The 16857-nt window shown below is 47.1% G+C and overlaps 13 non-coding genes and 1 pseudogene across 13 annotated transcripts; 7 read left to right on the top strand and 7 right to left on the bottom strand.

Annotated features, from left to right (window-relative positions):
- The first annotated feature begins 4807 nt into the window (after positions 1 to 4807).
- LOC142367645 (U2 spliceosomal RNA) lies at positions 4808 to 4998 on the top strand. Its single transcript, XR_012767141.1, has one exon. It is a non-coding gene; the product is annotated as a U2 spliceosomal RNA (small nuclear RNA).
- Positions 4999 to 5362: 364 nt separating this feature from the next.
- Positions 5363 to 5481, top strand: LOC142370772 (5S ribosomal RNA). Its single transcript, XR_012767879.1, has one exon. It is a non-coding gene; the product is annotated as a 5S ribosomal RNA (ribosomal RNA).
- A 591-nt stretch (positions 5482 to 6072) lies between these two features.
- On the top strand, positions 6073 to 6185 carry LOC142372307 (U5 spliceosomal RNA). Its single transcript, XR_012768212.1, has one exon. It is a non-coding gene; the product is annotated as a U5 spliceosomal RNA (small nuclear RNA).
- Positions 6186 to 6489: 304 nt separating this feature from the next.
- LOC142368411 (U2 spliceosomal RNA) lies at positions 6490 to 6680 on the top strand. The gene has a single exon (XR_012767344.1). It is a non-coding gene; the product is annotated as a U2 spliceosomal RNA (small nuclear RNA).
- A 364-nt stretch (positions 6681 to 7044) lies between these two features.
- Positions 7045 to 7163, top strand: LOC142370829 (5S ribosomal RNA). Its single transcript, XR_012767893.1, has one exon. It is a non-coding gene; the product is annotated as a 5S ribosomal RNA (ribosomal RNA).
- A 604-nt stretch (positions 7164 to 7767) lies between these two features.
- On the top strand, positions 7768 to 7880 carry LOC142372934 (U5 spliceosomal RNA). Its single transcript, XR_012768361.1, has one exon. It is a non-coding gene; the product is annotated as a U5 spliceosomal RNA (small nuclear RNA).
- A 304-nt stretch (positions 7881 to 8184) lies between these two features.
- Positions 8185 to 8366, top strand: LOC142370741 (U2 spliceosomal RNA). Its single transcript, XR_012767875.1, has one exon. It is a non-coding gene; the product is annotated as a U2 spliceosomal RNA (small nuclear RNA).
- Positions 8367 to 12265: 3899 nt separating this feature from the next.
- LOC142366575 (U1 spliceosomal RNA) lies at positions 12266 to 12390 on the bottom strand (annotated as a pseudogene).
- A 548-nt stretch (positions 12391 to 12938) lies between these two features.
- Positions 12939 to 13102, bottom strand: LOC142366329 (U1 spliceosomal RNA). The gene has a single exon (XR_012766788.1). It is a non-coding gene; the product is annotated as a U1 spliceosomal RNA (small nuclear RNA).
- A 548-nt stretch (positions 13103 to 13650) lies between these two features.
- On the bottom strand, positions 13651 to 13814 carry LOC142366137 (U1 spliceosomal RNA). The gene has a single exon (XR_012766725.1). It is a non-coding gene; the product is annotated as a U1 spliceosomal RNA (small nuclear RNA).
- A 549-nt stretch (positions 13815 to 14363) lies between these two features.
- Positions 14364 to 14527, bottom strand: LOC142366251 (U1 spliceosomal RNA). Its single transcript, XR_012766765.1, has one exon. It is a non-coding gene; the product is annotated as a U1 spliceosomal RNA (small nuclear RNA).
- A 549-nt stretch (positions 14528 to 15076) lies between these two features.
- On the bottom strand, positions 15077 to 15240 carry LOC142366302 (U1 spliceosomal RNA). Its single transcript, XR_012766776.1, has one exon. It is a non-coding gene; the product is annotated as a U1 spliceosomal RNA (small nuclear RNA).
- Positions 15241 to 15789: 549 nt separating this feature from the next.
- On the bottom strand, positions 15790 to 15953 carry LOC142366307 (U1 spliceosomal RNA). The gene has a single exon (XR_012766778.1). It is a non-coding gene; the product is annotated as a U1 spliceosomal RNA (small nuclear RNA).
- A 548-nt stretch (positions 15954 to 16501) lies between these two features.
- LOC142402150 (U1 spliceosomal RNA) lies at positions 16502 to 16665 on the bottom strand. Its single transcript, XR_012773300.1, has one exon. It is a non-coding gene; the product is annotated as a U1 spliceosomal RNA (small nuclear RNA).
- Between the last annotated feature and the right edge of the window lie 192 nt (positions 16666 to 16857).

Here is a 16857-nt window from a genome sequence, read left to right on the forward strand (position 1 = left end):
TCCTGCATAATGTTAATCTCCCCCTTTTGTGTAAATGGCAGAGCAGAGCCTTCCCTTATCAGGCCCCTCTCTGTGGAACCAGCTGCCAGTTTGGCTTCAGGAAGCAGACACCCTCTCTACTTTTAAGATCAGGCTTAAAACTTTCCTTTCTGATGAAGCTTATAGTTAGGGATGGCTCAGCTGAGCCTGAAACATCCCATAGTTCTGCTGCTGTAGGCCCAGCCTGCTGGGGGAGCTCCCATGATGCACCTCTCCTCTCCATGTACATGTGCCATCATTGTTGTCATTAACTTGTTCCTCTCTCAGCAGGTGTCCCTGGCCTGGTGTTCCGCTGCTTGTTGTCCCCTCTTTTCTGTCCTCTCAGCCCCAGCTGCTCCAGGCAGATGGCCGCCCTTCCTGGTTCTGGTTCTGATGGAGCTTTCTTCCTGTTAAAACTCAGTTTTTTCTTCCCACACTTCTGTGCGTGCTCGGGATTGAACAGAAGTTACGGTGCATTTTGTAGGATTCCTTAGCTAAGCTACTTCTTTTAATTGTGTCTGTGTTAATAAAACTGAACTGAAATGACAAATAAATGAACATGTGCATCTGTACTGTTATATGTTACGTTAAAACAGAGTACTGAAATATATCTTTATTGAATAGATGAATAAATCTGAAGTCTGATTGTGTCCAGGGTTTCTTCCAGGTGTCCTCCCTCTGTCACCATCTCACATCTGAAATTCCTCTCAGTATATTTCAGAGCTGAGCCTTGGTTGGGAGAGTTTTTATCTTCACTTCATCTTCACAGACTATATTACCACAGCAATACAACTGAGCCAAATGCTGGATTTAAATTCATTTTTATTATATTTTCAAAGAAACGTCATCAATAAAAATAGAACATAAAACAATATTAACTATGTGTAAACTATATACATATATATGAAATGTATTCTGCCAGAGGGCAGGGTCTTTCCACTGCCTCAATGTTAATGATTTTGTTCCCAATATATTTTATATTTAGAAAGACTTTACCCTTTTCCAGGGCTCCCACAAGTCCTGGGAAATATAAAAGACTTCGGTGCTGGACATGAGGAGCTCCAGCACCCCCCTGTGCTGCTCTCCATCACGCCCATCACCTCCACTCCAGCTGCCTCATCAGTCACAATCAGCACCTGCCAAAACAAACAGCACTTATGTCCCATAATACCTTGCAGCTAGATATTAAACCCCTTTCTTACTCCTTGTTTATTTCTTTAATCTCTTTCTCAATTGTGTCAGATCACTTGCCATTTTATGTCTGTATAATATACACTAGATTGCCAACAGTATTCACTCACTCATCCAGATAATTAAATTCAGGGGTTCCCATCACTTCCATGGCCACAGGTGTAGAAATGCAAGCCCCTCGGCATGCAGACTGCTTCTACAAACATCTGTGAAAGAATGGCTCGCTCTCAGGAGCTCAGTGGGTTCCAGCGTGGTGCCATGATAGGATGCCACCTGTGCAACAAGTCCAGTGGAGACATTTCCTCGCTCCTAAATGTCCCACAGTCAGCTGTCAGTGGTGTTAGAACAAAGTGGAAGCGACTGGGAACGCCAGCAGCTCAGCCACCAAGTGGTCGGCCACGTAAAATGACAGAGCGGGTTTGGAGGTCTGTAGCAATGGACTCTGCAGAAGGTTGGCGACCTTTCTGCAGAGTCCATTGCTGCAGACCTCCAAACTTCATGTGGCCTTTTACATGTTTAAACCAGAGAAAACAACTCCTTGTATGTGCCTACCGACTTGGCAAATAAAGCTCATTCTGATTCTGATTAGAATGTGTTTTTAGATTAGATGAATTAGAATGCTTTTTACTTCTACATTGCTGTAGGGTGTTGTGTGCAGGAAGTCCCCTCCTGCATCCATGTTGGACTTTAAGTGGGTAATCCTGCACTGGCTGCCGAGGTCCAGCTCCTGGACTGCAGCTTCCCGCCACAGCGTGAGGGAGGCAGAAGCTTTATCCTGTACAGAACACAGTATGAGATGTCAGAACTATAAAGGCACCAGAGATTACTCTGTAATGTGCAGCCTACAAGTGACCACAGTAAACATATAAACAACCAGCGCCGCAGAAAGAGACAGTTAGCACACTCCCATAGACTACTAAGGTACTCACAGAATATGAAAGTTATCTTATTTTATCTTCCCTTATCTAGAAACCACAGAGGTTGTCCCTCCTCTCCAATCCTCCCGTTCTCTGGTCTTACCTGCTGCAGCTTCACCTCACGCAGCGGGACCTCCTCTCTCCCACTGCGGACCTTTTTCACAGCTGAGAGCTAAATAAGAACAAGTTCAATCACTTAGTGATCTAATTAGACCTAAACATGTCATTGCAACAGCTTTTCTGTAATAAAACATTTCAAATACTGGTAGGCATTACTTTGTCTACCTAAAATGTTTGTATCTCTGAATTACAATTAAGCACGGTAATTTATCTGAGTGTATTAGTGTGTTCTTCTGATGAAGACAAATCAACATACCTGAACAACTTTGCCCTCCAGTGTGAGGAGGCCCTTTGTCCCCTTCACATTCTTTATAGTTGTGTGTAGGGACGGGGGACAGAGGAGGGCTTTCCTGCAAAGGGGTCCATCCTGCAAACCTTGCAGCACCAACCCCGCTCCATGCTGTCAGAGGTGGAGAAGATCATTAGGCTTTCCCTGGCCCTGCCCATATCTGTCACAGCATCTGAGCGCTCTTTCTCAGCCTGAAAACCTGGCTGCGCAGCACCATGACGCAGGAGAGACTAACACATTTGGCCATTATGAACACTCACAGTGACCTTATGGATAAATTGGCTTAAACAATTTATCAAGGACACATCTTCAATTTGGAACTTCATACCGAATTTAATTTTCTCTAAATTAGGAGGCCTAAATTTCTTTTTACTTTGTAATTATAATGTTGAAAAAATCCCCTCAAAACTATCCTACTTTCATAAACAGATGCTTCTTTCTTGGTCATTGATCTGCAAACATAATTTTCCCCCACATAGATACTACATATGGAACAATATTGGTATGAAGTTCCAAATTTAAAATGGGTTCTTGATAAGTTGTTGCCAATTGCCAATTTATTTTGAAAATATTAATACCATCTCAAACCAACTGGGTTATGTGTCGCACACGGAGCAAGACACCTGAGCTCAGCCACTCTGCTGGGAAATAATATGGGCACGGAGCGCAAAAAGAGCGAGATGAGGAGCTAACTGGGCTATATAGTCCATCCCACCTGCAGTCAATGGCTATTTACCCTTATTGCGGTGTGCAATTAGGGCCGTCATGACTCAGGCTTTGGAACTGTTCAAAGGTTTTAAGATAATCACAGGACTATGGTGGGAAACCGCCCAAACTCGCCTTAACCATGGCCTGAACAGGCTAACGTTATGCCTGTTTGGTTCGTTAGCTAGCTAACTAATGCTAACGTTAGCTAGTGAACGCTAACAGTCAGAGCAGTAATTAAAACATATTAACAAACATACTTGCTTGATAACTTACCTTATTTATTCTTCTTCAAAAGAATTAAAAAAACTGGACTCAGCAGGCTGCCCTCAGTGCCCCGGCCTGTGTGCTGGACTGCTGCGTTGCTGACATAGACCTAATATACTTTGCTGAGCCGGAGAGACTGAATGTCGCACCATGCACACTTCTTCTTCTTTGAATGCGCAGTGGGAGTGAGACTGTGTTGCTACTTATTGTTGAATGAGCTTCACTCTAAATAAAGTCATCTTCCCTCTAAACACTAAGTTTTTTGCATTTTTCACCATGCAACTAACTTTTACTTCATAAAAATCAGTCATAAGTGCATATGGTAATTAACCTAGTAAAGTTAATGAATGTATGTATGTCAGGGCAGCTATTGGACTTTACAGTGAAGATGTATTGTATATAGATAATCCATGAGCCTAGTCAAGCGGTGAAGTTGTAAAGCAATGAGATTGCTGAGATTTTCTCATGAGAATGAGAAAAAAGTGATCAGAGCTTCATCCTCTGTGGCTGGTTGACTGTTAGAGCTTCCAGCTGCCTCTAACTCCCACACCTCAAAAAACAAATGTCCCTCACAGGGTAGATATCTCAGGTGATGTTCTGACTGGGGTGGTTTATATAATCTATGTGTAGAACTGTTTGTGTTCTACCATCCAGGTATAGACAATAGTGATCCATCAGCTACTATTTATAACACTCTCATGCTCTCTCCTTCACAGTGACGGTGCTGCTGTCAACACAAGTAATTATTAACTTCCGTCACAGAAATGGATGTTAATGACATGATTTTTATCCATAAGGACAATTCTTTCCAATTCTAAAAAAAAATACAGTTATATTTACTTCTGCGTCCTGCATGTCTTTTGTTGAAACATCTGACAATCACCCTGTGACACACACACACACACACACACACACACACACACACACACACACACACACACACACACACACACACACACACACACACACACACAGACACACAGACACGAGGAAGTTAACCAGCTTGGGCTGCTGCTGATTGGTTGGCAGACACCTCTGTTTCTATTGGCTCTCAGTCTCCATGTTTCTGATCCTGGACCTGCTGAGATGTCACAGGCCATTGTTGGCTTTGATCCTCATACGTTTAACTTTGTCCTGAGCGGGCGGGAGTGCAAAGTTGTACCATCTGAAACGGCTGAAGAGTGCTCACTGCAGCGGGTGGGCGGAGGTGCAAAGTGACGCTTTGTAGGCAAAAAAAGAGCACCGCCACAAGTGCGCATTGTGCCAGGAAGGGCGCTCGGACGTGAAACAGTGGAGGGTTATCGCTTCTCGGCCTTTTGGCTAAGATCAAGTGTAGTATCTGTTCTTATCAGTTTAATATCTGATACGTCCTCTATATGAGGACTACATATTAAATGGATTTTTAGGCACAGGGGTTGAAAAAGGGGCTTGCTCCGTTCACTCCACGCATCGACCCGGTACTGCAGTGCCGCCGGGAACGGTGCACTCTTCCCAACTCTTGTGAAATAACAAAACCAGCGGTACATGGTGGTAGTTTCAGGGAGCCGTTGTATTCTGACTTCTAAAATAGGACTATAATCTTTAGAAAAGACGCAGTTTATGAGCATGTCGTGGGACTGAGCTTCCCTGGTTTCCCTGTATGACCATGAACACCAAACTACACACAGAGAACAGAGGAGCTTGACAGACACACACTAAGTTATCTGAGAGTCCCATTTTCAGCTGCAGAGAACAATCACATCAGGGAAGTCGACGTGCAGGCTCAACATCAGCCTCTCAAGCCAACTCTCTGGTGAAATAGGGGAAACGTATGGTTCCAGCACCTATGTAACACATATTTGTCACGGGGACTGTGGCTTACGGCCACACCGCCCTGAACACGCCCGATCTCGTCCGAACTCGGAAGCCAAGCAGGGTCGGGCCTGGTTAGTACTTGGATGGGAGACCGCTTGGGAATACCAGGTGCTGTAAGCATTTTTCTCTCTTCTCTCTGCATGTCTTTTGTTGAAACATCTGATGATCACCCTGTGATCCATCTTGCTGATCCTGGATCTGCTAAGGTGTCCCAGGTCATGGTTGCCTTTGATCCTCATACATTTAACTTTGTCCTGACAAAGGAGCAGTTCCAAAAAGTCAAACAGGGACTGCCTTTGCAAACTGCATGCGCCTGGAGAAGCCAAAAGGCTTACAGCACCTGGTATTCCCAGGCGGTCTCCCCATCCAAGTACTAACCAGGCCCGACTCTGCTTAGCTTCTGAGATAAAACTCTGGCTTTTAGTCTGCGAAAAGAGAGTGAAAGTGAACTCCACTTTGAGATGGCTCTGGGATTGGGCCGACTGGGAGAATTGCTTGAAAAAAAGCTCTACACCCAATGAGCGGTCAGAACAAAGCCTCAACACCCCTAGTCTTTTGCACAGAGTAAAAGACAAAGCAGCCATTGAATAGGGCCCGATTGTTCCTACCTGGTCGGCCGAGGAGCCAGCGTCTCAACCAAGCAAAGCTCACCGTGGGGAAGGTGGCTATGCCAACTAGCCTGATGCACTGCTCCCGCAGTGTCAAATACTCGTACTCTGGTTTCTCTTCATAACGTACAAGTCTTTCGCCTTTTACTAAAGACTTCCGTGGAGAGCAGCATTAATGAGTTGTTTTTATTTTTGGAAGGCTTTACCTTTGCGGGTGAAGCCCATTCTGTCTGTGCAAAGGAAATCTTCTTGCTGTGCCAAGTGACTTCTCGGAGTAGAGTCACCTTATTTCTTGAGACCGTGCCCATGTTCGAAGCTGGAGCGCTAAATTGTTGTTGTTTGAATGGTGCTCAGTGGAGCGGGCGGGAGTGCAAAGTTGTACCATCTGAAACGGCTGAAGAGTGCTCACTGCAGCGGGTGGGCGGAGGTGCAAAGTGACGCTTTGTAGGCAAAAAAAGAGCACCGCCACAAGTGCGCATTGTGCCAGGAAGGGCTCTCGGACGTGAAACAGTGGAGGGTTATCGCTTCTCGGCCTTTTGGCTAAGATCAAGTGTAGTATCTGTTCTTATCAGTTTAATATCTGATACGTCCTCTATATGAGGACTACATGTTAAATGGATTTTTAGGCACAGGGGTTGAAAAAGGGGCTTGCTCCGTTCACTCCACGCATCGACCCGGTACTGCAGTGCCGCCGGGAACGGTGCACTCTTCCCAACTCTTGTGAAATAACAAAACCAGTGGTACATGGTGGTAGTTTCAGGGAGCCATTGTATTCTGACTTCTAAAATGGAACTATAATCTTTAGAAAAGACGCAGTTGATGAGCACGTCGTGGGATTGAGCTTCCCTGGTTTCTCTGTATGACCATGAACACCAAACTACACACAGAGAACAGAGGAGCTTGACAGACACACACTAAGTTATCTGAGAGTCCCATTTTCAGCTGCAGAGAACAATCACATCAGGGAAGTCGACGTGCAGGCTCAACATCAGCCTCTCAAGCCAACTCTCTGGTAAAATAGGGGCAACGTATGGTTCCAGCACCTATGTAACACATATTTGTCACGGGGACTGTGGCTTACGGCCACACCGCCCTGAACACGCCCGATCTCGTCCGAACTCGGAAGCCAAGCAGGGTCGGGCCTGGTTAGTACTTGGATGGGAGACCGCTTGGGAATACCAGGTGCTGTAAGCATTTTTCTCTCTTCTCTCTGCATGTCTTTTGTTGAAACATCTGTTGATCACCCTGTGATCCATCTTGCTGATCCTGGATCTGCTAAGGTGTCCCAGGTCATGGTTGCCTTTGATCCTCATACATTTAACTTTGTCCTGACAAAGGAGCAGTTCCAAAAAGTCAAACAGGGACTGCCTTTGCATTTGACGCAGTCAAACTGCATGCGCCTGGAGAAGCCAAAAGGCTTTCAGCACCTGGTATTCCCAGGCGGTCTCCCCATCCAAGTACTAACCAGGCCCGACTCTGCTTAGCTTCTGAGATAAAACTCTGGCTTTTAGTCTGCGAAAAGAGAGTGAAAGTGAACTCCACTTTGAGATGGCTCTGGGATTGGGCCGACTGGGAGAATTGCTTGAAAAAAACCTCTACACCCAATGAGCGGTCAGAACAAAGCCTCAAGACCCCTAGTCTTTTGCACAGAGTAAAAGACATAGTAGCCATTGAATAGGGCCCGATTGTTCCTACCTGGTCGGCCGAGGAGCCAGCGTCTCAACCAAGCAAAGCTCACCGTGGGGAAGGTGGCTATGCCAACTAGCCTGATGCACTGCTCCCGCAGTGTCAAATACTCGTACTCTGGTTTCTCTTCATAACGTACAAGTCTTTCGCCTTTTACTAAAGACTTCCGTGGAGAGCAGCATTAATGAGTTGTTTCTATTTTTGGAAGGCTTTACCTTTGCGGGTGAAGCCCATTCTGTCTGTGCAAAGGAAATCTTCTTGCTGTGCCAAGTGACTTCTCGGAGTAGAGTCACCTTATTTCTTGAGACCGTGCCCATGTTCAAAGCTGGAGCGCTAAATTGTTGTTGTTTGAATGGTGCTCAGTGGAGCGGGCGGGAGTGCAAAGTTGTACCATCTGAAACGGCTGAAGAGTGCTCACTGCAGCGGGTGGGCGGAGGTGCAAAGTGACGCTTTGTAGGCAAAAAAAGAGCACCGCCACAAGTGCGCATTGTGCCAGGAAGGGCTCTCGGACGTGAAACAGTGGAGGGTTATCGCTTCTCGGCCTTTTGGCTAAGATCAAGTGTAGTATCTGTTCTTATAGTAGTTTCAGGGAGCCGTTGTATTCTGACTTCTAAAATAGGACTATAATCTTTAGAAAAGACGCAGTTTATGAGCATGTCGTGGGACTGAGCTTCCCTGGTTTCCCTGTATGACCATGAACACCAAACTACACACAGAGAACAGAGGAGCTTGACAGACACACACTAAGTTATCTGAGAGTCCCATTTTCAGCTGCAGAGAACAATCACATCAGGGAAGTCGACGTGCAGGCTCAACATCAGCCTCTCAAGCCAACTCTCTGGTAAAATAGGGGAAACGTATGGGAATACCAGGTGCTGTAAGCATTTTTCTCTTCTCTCTGCATGTCTTTTGTTGAAACATCTGTTGTGACACAGATTTCTGAATAATATGCATCCTATTCTAATACAAAGCTTTTATACTAGTCTCATGCCATTACTACATGGAACAATTTTCTATTAATATCCCATAGTTATACAGATTTATAACTACAGTAATGCAATCGTGTCAGCCTCTGTGCTTTTTTCCCCTCTATAACTTGTAAACTAAACAACTGGTTATACTATACAGGATGGCTGTGTGTGTGTGTGTTAGTGTGTGTGTGTCTGTCTGTGTGTGTTTACAGAAGCAAATGGATCCTCTGATGCCTGTGCTGTCCATCCTGGACACAAGCTTCCCTAAGGACAGGCAGCAGTGTGTGCTTGGGATGACCAAGGAGGCCAAGGACTTCCTTAAGGCACATGCACGGGACCGTGAGACAGTGGACAGTAGGCTGAGAGACTCAGACAAGGCTTACAAAGAAGGTGAGAAGAGTGCATGCACAACCCTGTGCTTACAACTGCACTACTGTCTAGGCATGATTACTTTAATTTTGTTCCCCCTTATTTATCTGTCTACAGCTTTGAAGAAATGCCAGATCGTCACACCCTCTCCGACTGAGGCGCAAGTCCTGGGGCAGCTGGTGATGACCTTTGGCCAGTACACCAGCAAGAGCTTCAAGTGGCTGGTCGAGAATGATGTCGGCTACTGCAAATAGTAAGTGTGGTACACTAAATGTGATCGCCATGTGAATAGTGTTATAACTTAATAGTACTGTATCACTATGTTACATTACTATGCCATTTCAGAATCGTCAACCGCCACATGAACGAGATGAGGCACCCTGAGAAGAGGAAGACCATCAACGACGAGTGGCTGAAGGAGCAGCTGGTCAAGTACGCGCACCTCTTCACCACCGTCTCGTGCCACCTGGAGGTGAATGTGGACCGGGCCATCTATGGACAGGGGAGGTTCAAGTCGTTCACCTACCTGGAGATGTGGCAGTGGTACAGCCTGCACAAGAGGCTCCTGGTGGATCCTCAGGCTGGCAGCGACGCTGAGAGGAAGAGGGCGCAGGAGGCCTACACGTCGGTGACACAGTGGCTCCTCATGAAGGAGGATGACATCAATTCAAAGGCCCTGAAGAGGTTCAGAAAGTACATTATGGACAAGGAGGTATGTGTGCAGGTGAACATGTGTATAAAGGAATAACATAACAAATGTATTGAGCACAACTGAAATGTAATATTCCTCCTAATACCTCAGCAGGGTGTAGCCACTCCTTCCACCGCATCTGCTTCCTCCAACAAGCCCCCAGCAGCATCTGCAGCAGCAGCAGCAGCACCACCCACCACCAGCAAGGCCCTCCATCACCTCCTCCTCCTGCATCTCCCTCCATCACCAGCAAGGCCCCAGCAGCATCTGCAGCAGCAGCAGCAGCAGCAGCAGCACCCACTGCCACCATCAGCAAGGCCCCTCAATCACCTCCTCCTCCTGCACCTCCCTCCATCACCAGCAAGAATCGTCCATCAGCCACACCTACCTCCACCACAAAGCCCCCTTCAGCACCAGCAGCAGCAGCAGCATCCCCCACCACCACCGCGAAGCCGAAGAAGAAGGCCTCCTCCAAGTCGGCTGCCCCAACACCATCGCCTGCCACCCCAGCACCCCGTGCAGCTGTGCCCACCTCTTCACCGGTACCCTCCTTCTTTGTGCCCCGTCCATCAGCCACCACTGCCAGCTCAGCAGACCCCAGCTGAGAAGACGACGCTCTGCTTGTGGAGGCTCTGTCCACCTACGAAACACAAGGTACATATTCATTTAACACAAGTTGTATTAGTTTACTGGCTAATAGCACACAGATCGTGCATGTCACATCCAGTGGGCTGCTGTAATGAAAAGCCTCATTCCACAGTGTGGATATACTATAATCAATGTGTTTTGGGTTTTTTTGTATTTACAGAGAGCCAGTCACAGGAGGCAGTTGGTGGTGAAGACGCCATCCTGTTTGAAGGATGGCACAAATCCTGGGAGGCTGAGGACAGCGGGCTGCCCAAGCAAGACATTAAGTGGCTGAAGGAGGATGAGGAGAGGGGGCTCTTTCTGAAGCCGCGGCCCTTCTCTGACATGTACGGCAGGAATAGGTGGAGGAAGATCCTGAAGAGTGAAAAGATGTGGTTCCACCCTCCCGAGATGCCCGGTGTGGTGGATGGCAGCACGGTCCCCGTGGCAGACAGTTTCTTCCGACACCGCGTCTTCTTCTGGAGGCCAGTTGGTGTGTGGCGCTACAGCGAGCCCGGCTGCCCTGCCAAGGACAACCCGAAGGCTTTCCTGTACCGCTGTGGCTACGGCAACACGGTGAGGCCCATCTGTGACATCAACGGCTGGTAAATGACTGATACTGAGGCCCAGTGACTGATCTTGACTTGTCTGAACTTTTTTTTTCTCTTATCTTTGATGTCACTTTATGTTGTTGTTTGTGTATATAGTTTCCTGATTGCACTCCTACATGCACATGTATACAGTTCTCATTTTTATTGTTCACTTACACTTGATTTCTTGTTTGTTCCCATATCTGCTGTGGCACATACTCCACATGGCTCTTCTGTCTGCCGACTGCTCCTGGTCAGTCAGTCTGTCTGTCTCTCTCTCTCACACACACACACACTTAATTTCAAATATCTTTTCATGACAAATGTGCACTATACATGTCTTCACTTTGTTTACCAAATGAGCATGCAACTTGTTTGTTCCCATATCTGCTGTTGCACATGGCTCTCTCTCCTGTCTGCCCACTGCTCCTGGTCAGTCAGTCTGTCTCTGTCTCACACACACACACACTCCCTCCACCTCCACCTCACCCCCCCCCCCCTTCTCGCTCTTTCTCCCCCTCACACACTTAATTTCAAATGTCTTGTCATGAAAAATGTGCACTATACATGTCTTAACTTTGTTTACTAAATGAGAATGCACTTGAATAAATGCACTTCAGCCATTAAAGTGCCTTGAATCGCAGTAGCAGTGTGTTGTGTCATTTCTTATTCCAAGTCAACACTTTCAATGTTCTCCTTCAATCTATTCATTATAATGTAACCTACCAGTAATTATAATCATTCATGATATACCATCATCTGTAATAATAAACACATGAACAGCATACAACTGTGAAGAAATAAAAAAGTTTATTGACTTAATAGACAATGTTGCAGAGGTAACAGTGTGTCATTTCCCCCATAATCAATGTCTCCATCACCATGTAGGCCTCAAACCAGCGGGTCGACCAATGGGAAGACAAAAATAAGAGCTTTAGAGGTTTTGTTTACGTTCACATCCACATGTTTCTAATAATAGCCACACCAATTAGTCTCATGTCTTTTTTTAACCACCTTTTTCTTTTTTTCATACAATACCAAGTACCAGCTGGTGGGTGAAAATTAATAAATCACTCAAATGAAGTGATCAATAGACAGCAATGCAAGCATTAAAACACGATTCAATGTCCAACACTCCCAATTAGACAAAACACTTGTATAAAACGATCATTTAAATCGTATTTTGTACATTTCCCTAGATTCACCCTGCCACAACACTTCACCACATGGCCTGGCAGCTTTTGACAGCTAATTGACCAATAGTACAGCATGCCCATGATTTCCCATCCCTCCCTCTCCATTGATTTGATTGACAAATCTTTTACCCAATAATGTGCCTTATTTGTCCTACAGTCTACATCTGATTTTGCACTTTGTACGCGCTGAGGGCCGCTCGCAAGGGTCAGCACAGCCGGTGTGCAATGGCTGAGCCTCGTCCTGGGTGAACCACCTTCTTGATCATGGTATCTCCCCTGCCAGGTAAGTATGATTTGGAACTGTCAGAGGCTGACACCTCTTTTCCCGGTGCCTCACTCGGCCGGACGGTGCAGTAAATTCAACTGTCTGCAGTGCCATGCCAGCAGCTAACCTGAATCTGAAAAGCTTGCAGATTAAAACACTCCGGCTTTTCTTCATCTTTCTGATCAGTTCTTGTTTCAACAACCAAGGAACTTGGAGCACAAATTGATTTAGTTTTTCCACTCTCCCCATCTCTAGAGCCACACCCACCCACAATGGGAAAATTCTTAGTTGAGGCAAACCCTCACGGCTTAATATCTCCAGTGCAGAAATGCTGCCGTATTCTCATCTCGTTGTTGCCATCACTAAGGCAACGCCCACCTGCCTGGGGTGACTGCACTGTATGACCTCACCTGACAACTGCGCAGCTGCATATCAGCTGTGCAGACCTGCCGCAGCATTCAGCAAACCTTGCAAAACATGGGTTTTAAAGATAGAAAGGTGTCGTTAAAACAGCAACGCCAGGACAAAAACCAAGGTAGAGTTGCCCAGGGATATTTACGTCATACAGTCAAATCAGGGGAGAGCGCGAACGCAGTCCCCCACTACCAGAAATTATGCATTCGAGATTCCCACATTCGGGGAATTCGCAAGGGTCAGCAGAGCCGGTGTGCAATGGCTGAGCCTCGTCCTGGGTGAACCACCTTCTTGATCATGGTATCTCCCCTGCCAGGTAAGTATGATTTGGAACTGTCAGAGGCTGACACCTCTTTTCCAGGTGCCTCACTCGGCCGGACGGTGCAGCAAATTCAACTGTCTGCAGTGCCATGCCAGCAGCTAACCTGAATCTGAAAAGCTTGCAGATTAAAACAGTCCGGCTTTTCTTCATCTTTCTGATCAGTTCTTGTTTCAACAACCAAGGAACTTGGAGCACAAATTGATTTAGTTTTTCCACTCTCCCCATCTCTAGAGCCACACCCACCCACAATGGGAAAATTCTTAGTTGAGGCAAACCCTCACGGCTTAATATCTCCAGTGCAGAAATGCTGCCGTATTCTCATCTCGTTGTTGCCATCACTAAGGCAACGCCCACCTGCCTGGGGTGACTGCACTGTATGACCTCACCTGACAACTGCGCAGCTGCATATCAGCTGTGCAGACCTGCCGCAGCATTCAGCAAACCTTGCAAAACATGGGTTTAAAAGATGGAAAGGTGTCCTTAAAGCAGCAACGCCAGGACAAAAACCAAGGTAGAGTTGCCCAGGGATATTTACGTTATACAGTCAAATCAGGGGAGAGCGCGAACGCAGTCCCCCACTACCAGAAATTATGCAGTCGAGATTCCCACATTTGGGGAATTCGCAAGGGTCAGCACAACAGGTGTGCAATGGCTGAGCCTCGTCCTGGGTGAACCACCTTCTTGATCATGGTATCTCCCCTGCCAGGTAAGTATGAGTTGGAACTGTCAGAGGCTGACACCTCTTTTCCAGGTGCCTCACTCGGCCGGACGGTGCAGCAAATTCAACTGTCTGCAGTGCCATGCCAGCAGCTAACCTGAATCTGAAAAGCTTGCAGATTAAAACAGTCCGGCTTTTCTTCATCTTTCTGATCAGTTCTTGTTTCAACAACCAAGGAACTTGGAGCACAAATTGATTTAGTTTTTCCACTCTCCCCATCTCTAGAGCCACACCCAACGAACACTGGGAAAATTCTTAGTTGAGGCAAACCCTCACGGCTTAATATCTCCAGTGCAGAAATGCTGCCGTATTCTCATCTCGTTGTTGCCATCACTAAGGCAACGCCCACCTGCCTGGGGTGACTGCACTGTATGACCTCACCTGACAACTGCGCAGCTGCATATCATCTGTGCAGACCTGCCGCAGCATTCAGCAAACCTTGCAAAACATGGGTTTAAAAGATGGAAAGGTGTCGTTAAAGCAGCAACGCCAGGACAAAAACCAAAGTTGAGTTGCCCAGGGATATTCACGTTATACAGTCAAATCAGGGGAGAGCGCGAACGCAGTCCCCCAAAAACAGAAATTATGCAGTCGAGATTCCCACATTTGGGGACTTCACAAGGGTCAGCACAGCCGGTGTGCAATGGCTGAGCCTCGTCCTGGGTGAACCACCTTCTTGATCATGGTATCTCCCCTGCCAGGTAAGTATGAGTTGGAACTGTCAGAGGCTGACACCTCTTTTCCAGGTGCCTCACTCGGCCGGACGGTGCAGCAAATTCAACTGTCTGCAGTGCCATGCCAGCAGCTAACCTGAATCTGAAAAGCTTGCAGATTAAAACAGTCCGGCTTTTCTTCATCTTTCTGATCAGTTCTTGTTTCAACAACCAAGGAACTTGGAGCACAAATTGATTTAGTTTTTCCACTCTCCCCATCTCTAGAGCCACACCCAACGAACACTGGGAAAATTCTTAGTTGAGGCAAACCCTCACGGCTTAATATCTCCAGTGCAGAAATGCTGCCGTATTCTCATCTCGTTGTTGCCATCACTAAGGCAACGCCCACCTGCCTGGGGTGACTGCACTGTATGACCTCACCTGACAACTGCGCAGCTCCATATCAGCTGTGCAGACCTGCCGCAGCATTCAGCAAACCTTGCAAAACATGGGTTATAAAGATGGAAAGGTGTCGTTAAAGCAGCAACGCCAGGACAAAAACCAAGGTTGAGTTGCCCAGGGATATTCACGTTATACAGTCAAATCAGCGGAGAGCGCGAACGCAGTCCCCCACTACCAGAAATTATGCAGTCGAGATTCCCACATTTGGGGAATTCGCAAGGGTCAGTACAGCCGGTGTGCAATGGCTGAGCCTCGTCCTGGGTGAACCACCTTCTTGATCATGGTATCTCCCCTGCCAGGTAAGTATGAGTTGGAACTGTCAGAGGCTGACACCTCTTTTCCAGGTGCCTCACTCGGCCGGACGGTGCAGCAAATTCAACTGTCTGCAGTGCCATGCCAGCAGCTAACCTGAATCTGAAAAGCTTGCAGATTAAAACAGTCCGGCTTTTCTTCATCTTTCTGATCAGTTCTCGTTTCAACAACCAAGGAACTTGGAGCACAAATTGATTTAGTTTTTCCACTCTCCCCATCTCTAGAGCCAAACCCAACCCACACTGGGAAAATTCTTAGTTGAGGCAAACCCTCACGGCTTAATATCTCCAGTGAAGAAATGCTGCCGTATTCCCATCTCGTTGTTGCCATCACTAAGGCAACGCCCACCTGCCTGGGGTGACTGCACTGTATGACCTCACCTGACAACTGCGCAGCTGCATATCAGCTGTGCAGACCTGCCGCAGCATTCAGCAAACCTTGCAAAACATGGGTTTTAAAGATGGAAAGGTGTCGTTAAAGCAGCAACGCCAGGACAAAAACCAAGGTAGAGTTGCCCAGGGATATTCACGTTATACAGTCAAATCAGGGGAGAGCGCGAATGCTGTCCCCCACTACCAGAAGTTATGCAGTCGAGATTCCCACATTTGGGGAATTCGCAAGGGTCAGTACAGCCGGTGTGCAATGGCTGAGCCTCGTCCTGGGTGAACCACCTTCTTGATCATGGTATCTCCCCTGCCAGGTAAGTATGAGTTGGAACTGTCAGAGGCTGACACCTCTTTTCCAGGTGCCTCCCTCGGCCGGACGGTGCAGCAAATTCAACTGTCTGCTGTGCCATGCCAGCAGCTAACCTGAATCTGAAAAGCTTGCAGATTAAAACAGTCCCGCTTTTCTTCATCTTTCTGATCAGTTCTTGTTTCAACAACCAAGGAACGTGGAGCACAAATTGATTTAGTTTTTCCACTCTCCCCATCTCTAGAGCCACACCCACCCACACTGGGAAAATTCTTAGTTGAGGCAAAACCTCACGGCTTAATATCTCCAGTGCAGAAATGCTGCCGTATTCTCATCTCGTTGTTTCCATCACTAAGGCAACGCCCACCTGCCTGGGGTGACTACACTGTATGACCTCACCTGACAACTGCGCAGCTGCATATCAGCTGTGCAGACCTGCCGCAGCATTCAGCAAACCTTGCAAAACATGGGTTGTAAAGATGGAAAGGTGTCGTTAAAGCAGCAACGCCAGGACAAAAACCAAGGTAGAGTTGCCCAGGGATATTCACGTTATACAGTCAAATCAGGGGAGAGCGCGAACGCAGTCCCCCACTACCAGAAATTATGCAGTCGAGATTCCCACATTTGGGGAATTCGCAAGGGTCAGTACAGCCGGTGTGCAATGGCTGAGCCTCGTCCTGGGTGAACCACCTTCTTGATCATGGTATCTCCCCTGCCAGGTAAGTATGAGTTGGAACTGTCAGAGGCTGACACCTCTTTTCCAGGTGCCTCACTCGGCCGGACGGTGCAGCAAATTCAACTGTTTGCAGTGCCATGCCAGCAGCTAACCTGAATCTGAAAAGCTTGCAGATTAAAACACTCCGGCTTTTCTTCATCTTTCTGATCAGTTCTTGTTTCAACAACCAAGGAACTTGGAGCA

Source organism: Odontesthes bonariensis, chromosome 2, assembly GCF_027942865.1.
Source record: "Odontesthes bonariensis isolate fOdoBon6 chromosome 2, fOdoBon6.hap1, whole genome shotgun sequence".
NCBI lineage: Eukaryota > Metazoa > Chordata > Actinopteri > Atheriniformes > Atherinopsidae > Odontesthes > Odontesthes bonariensis.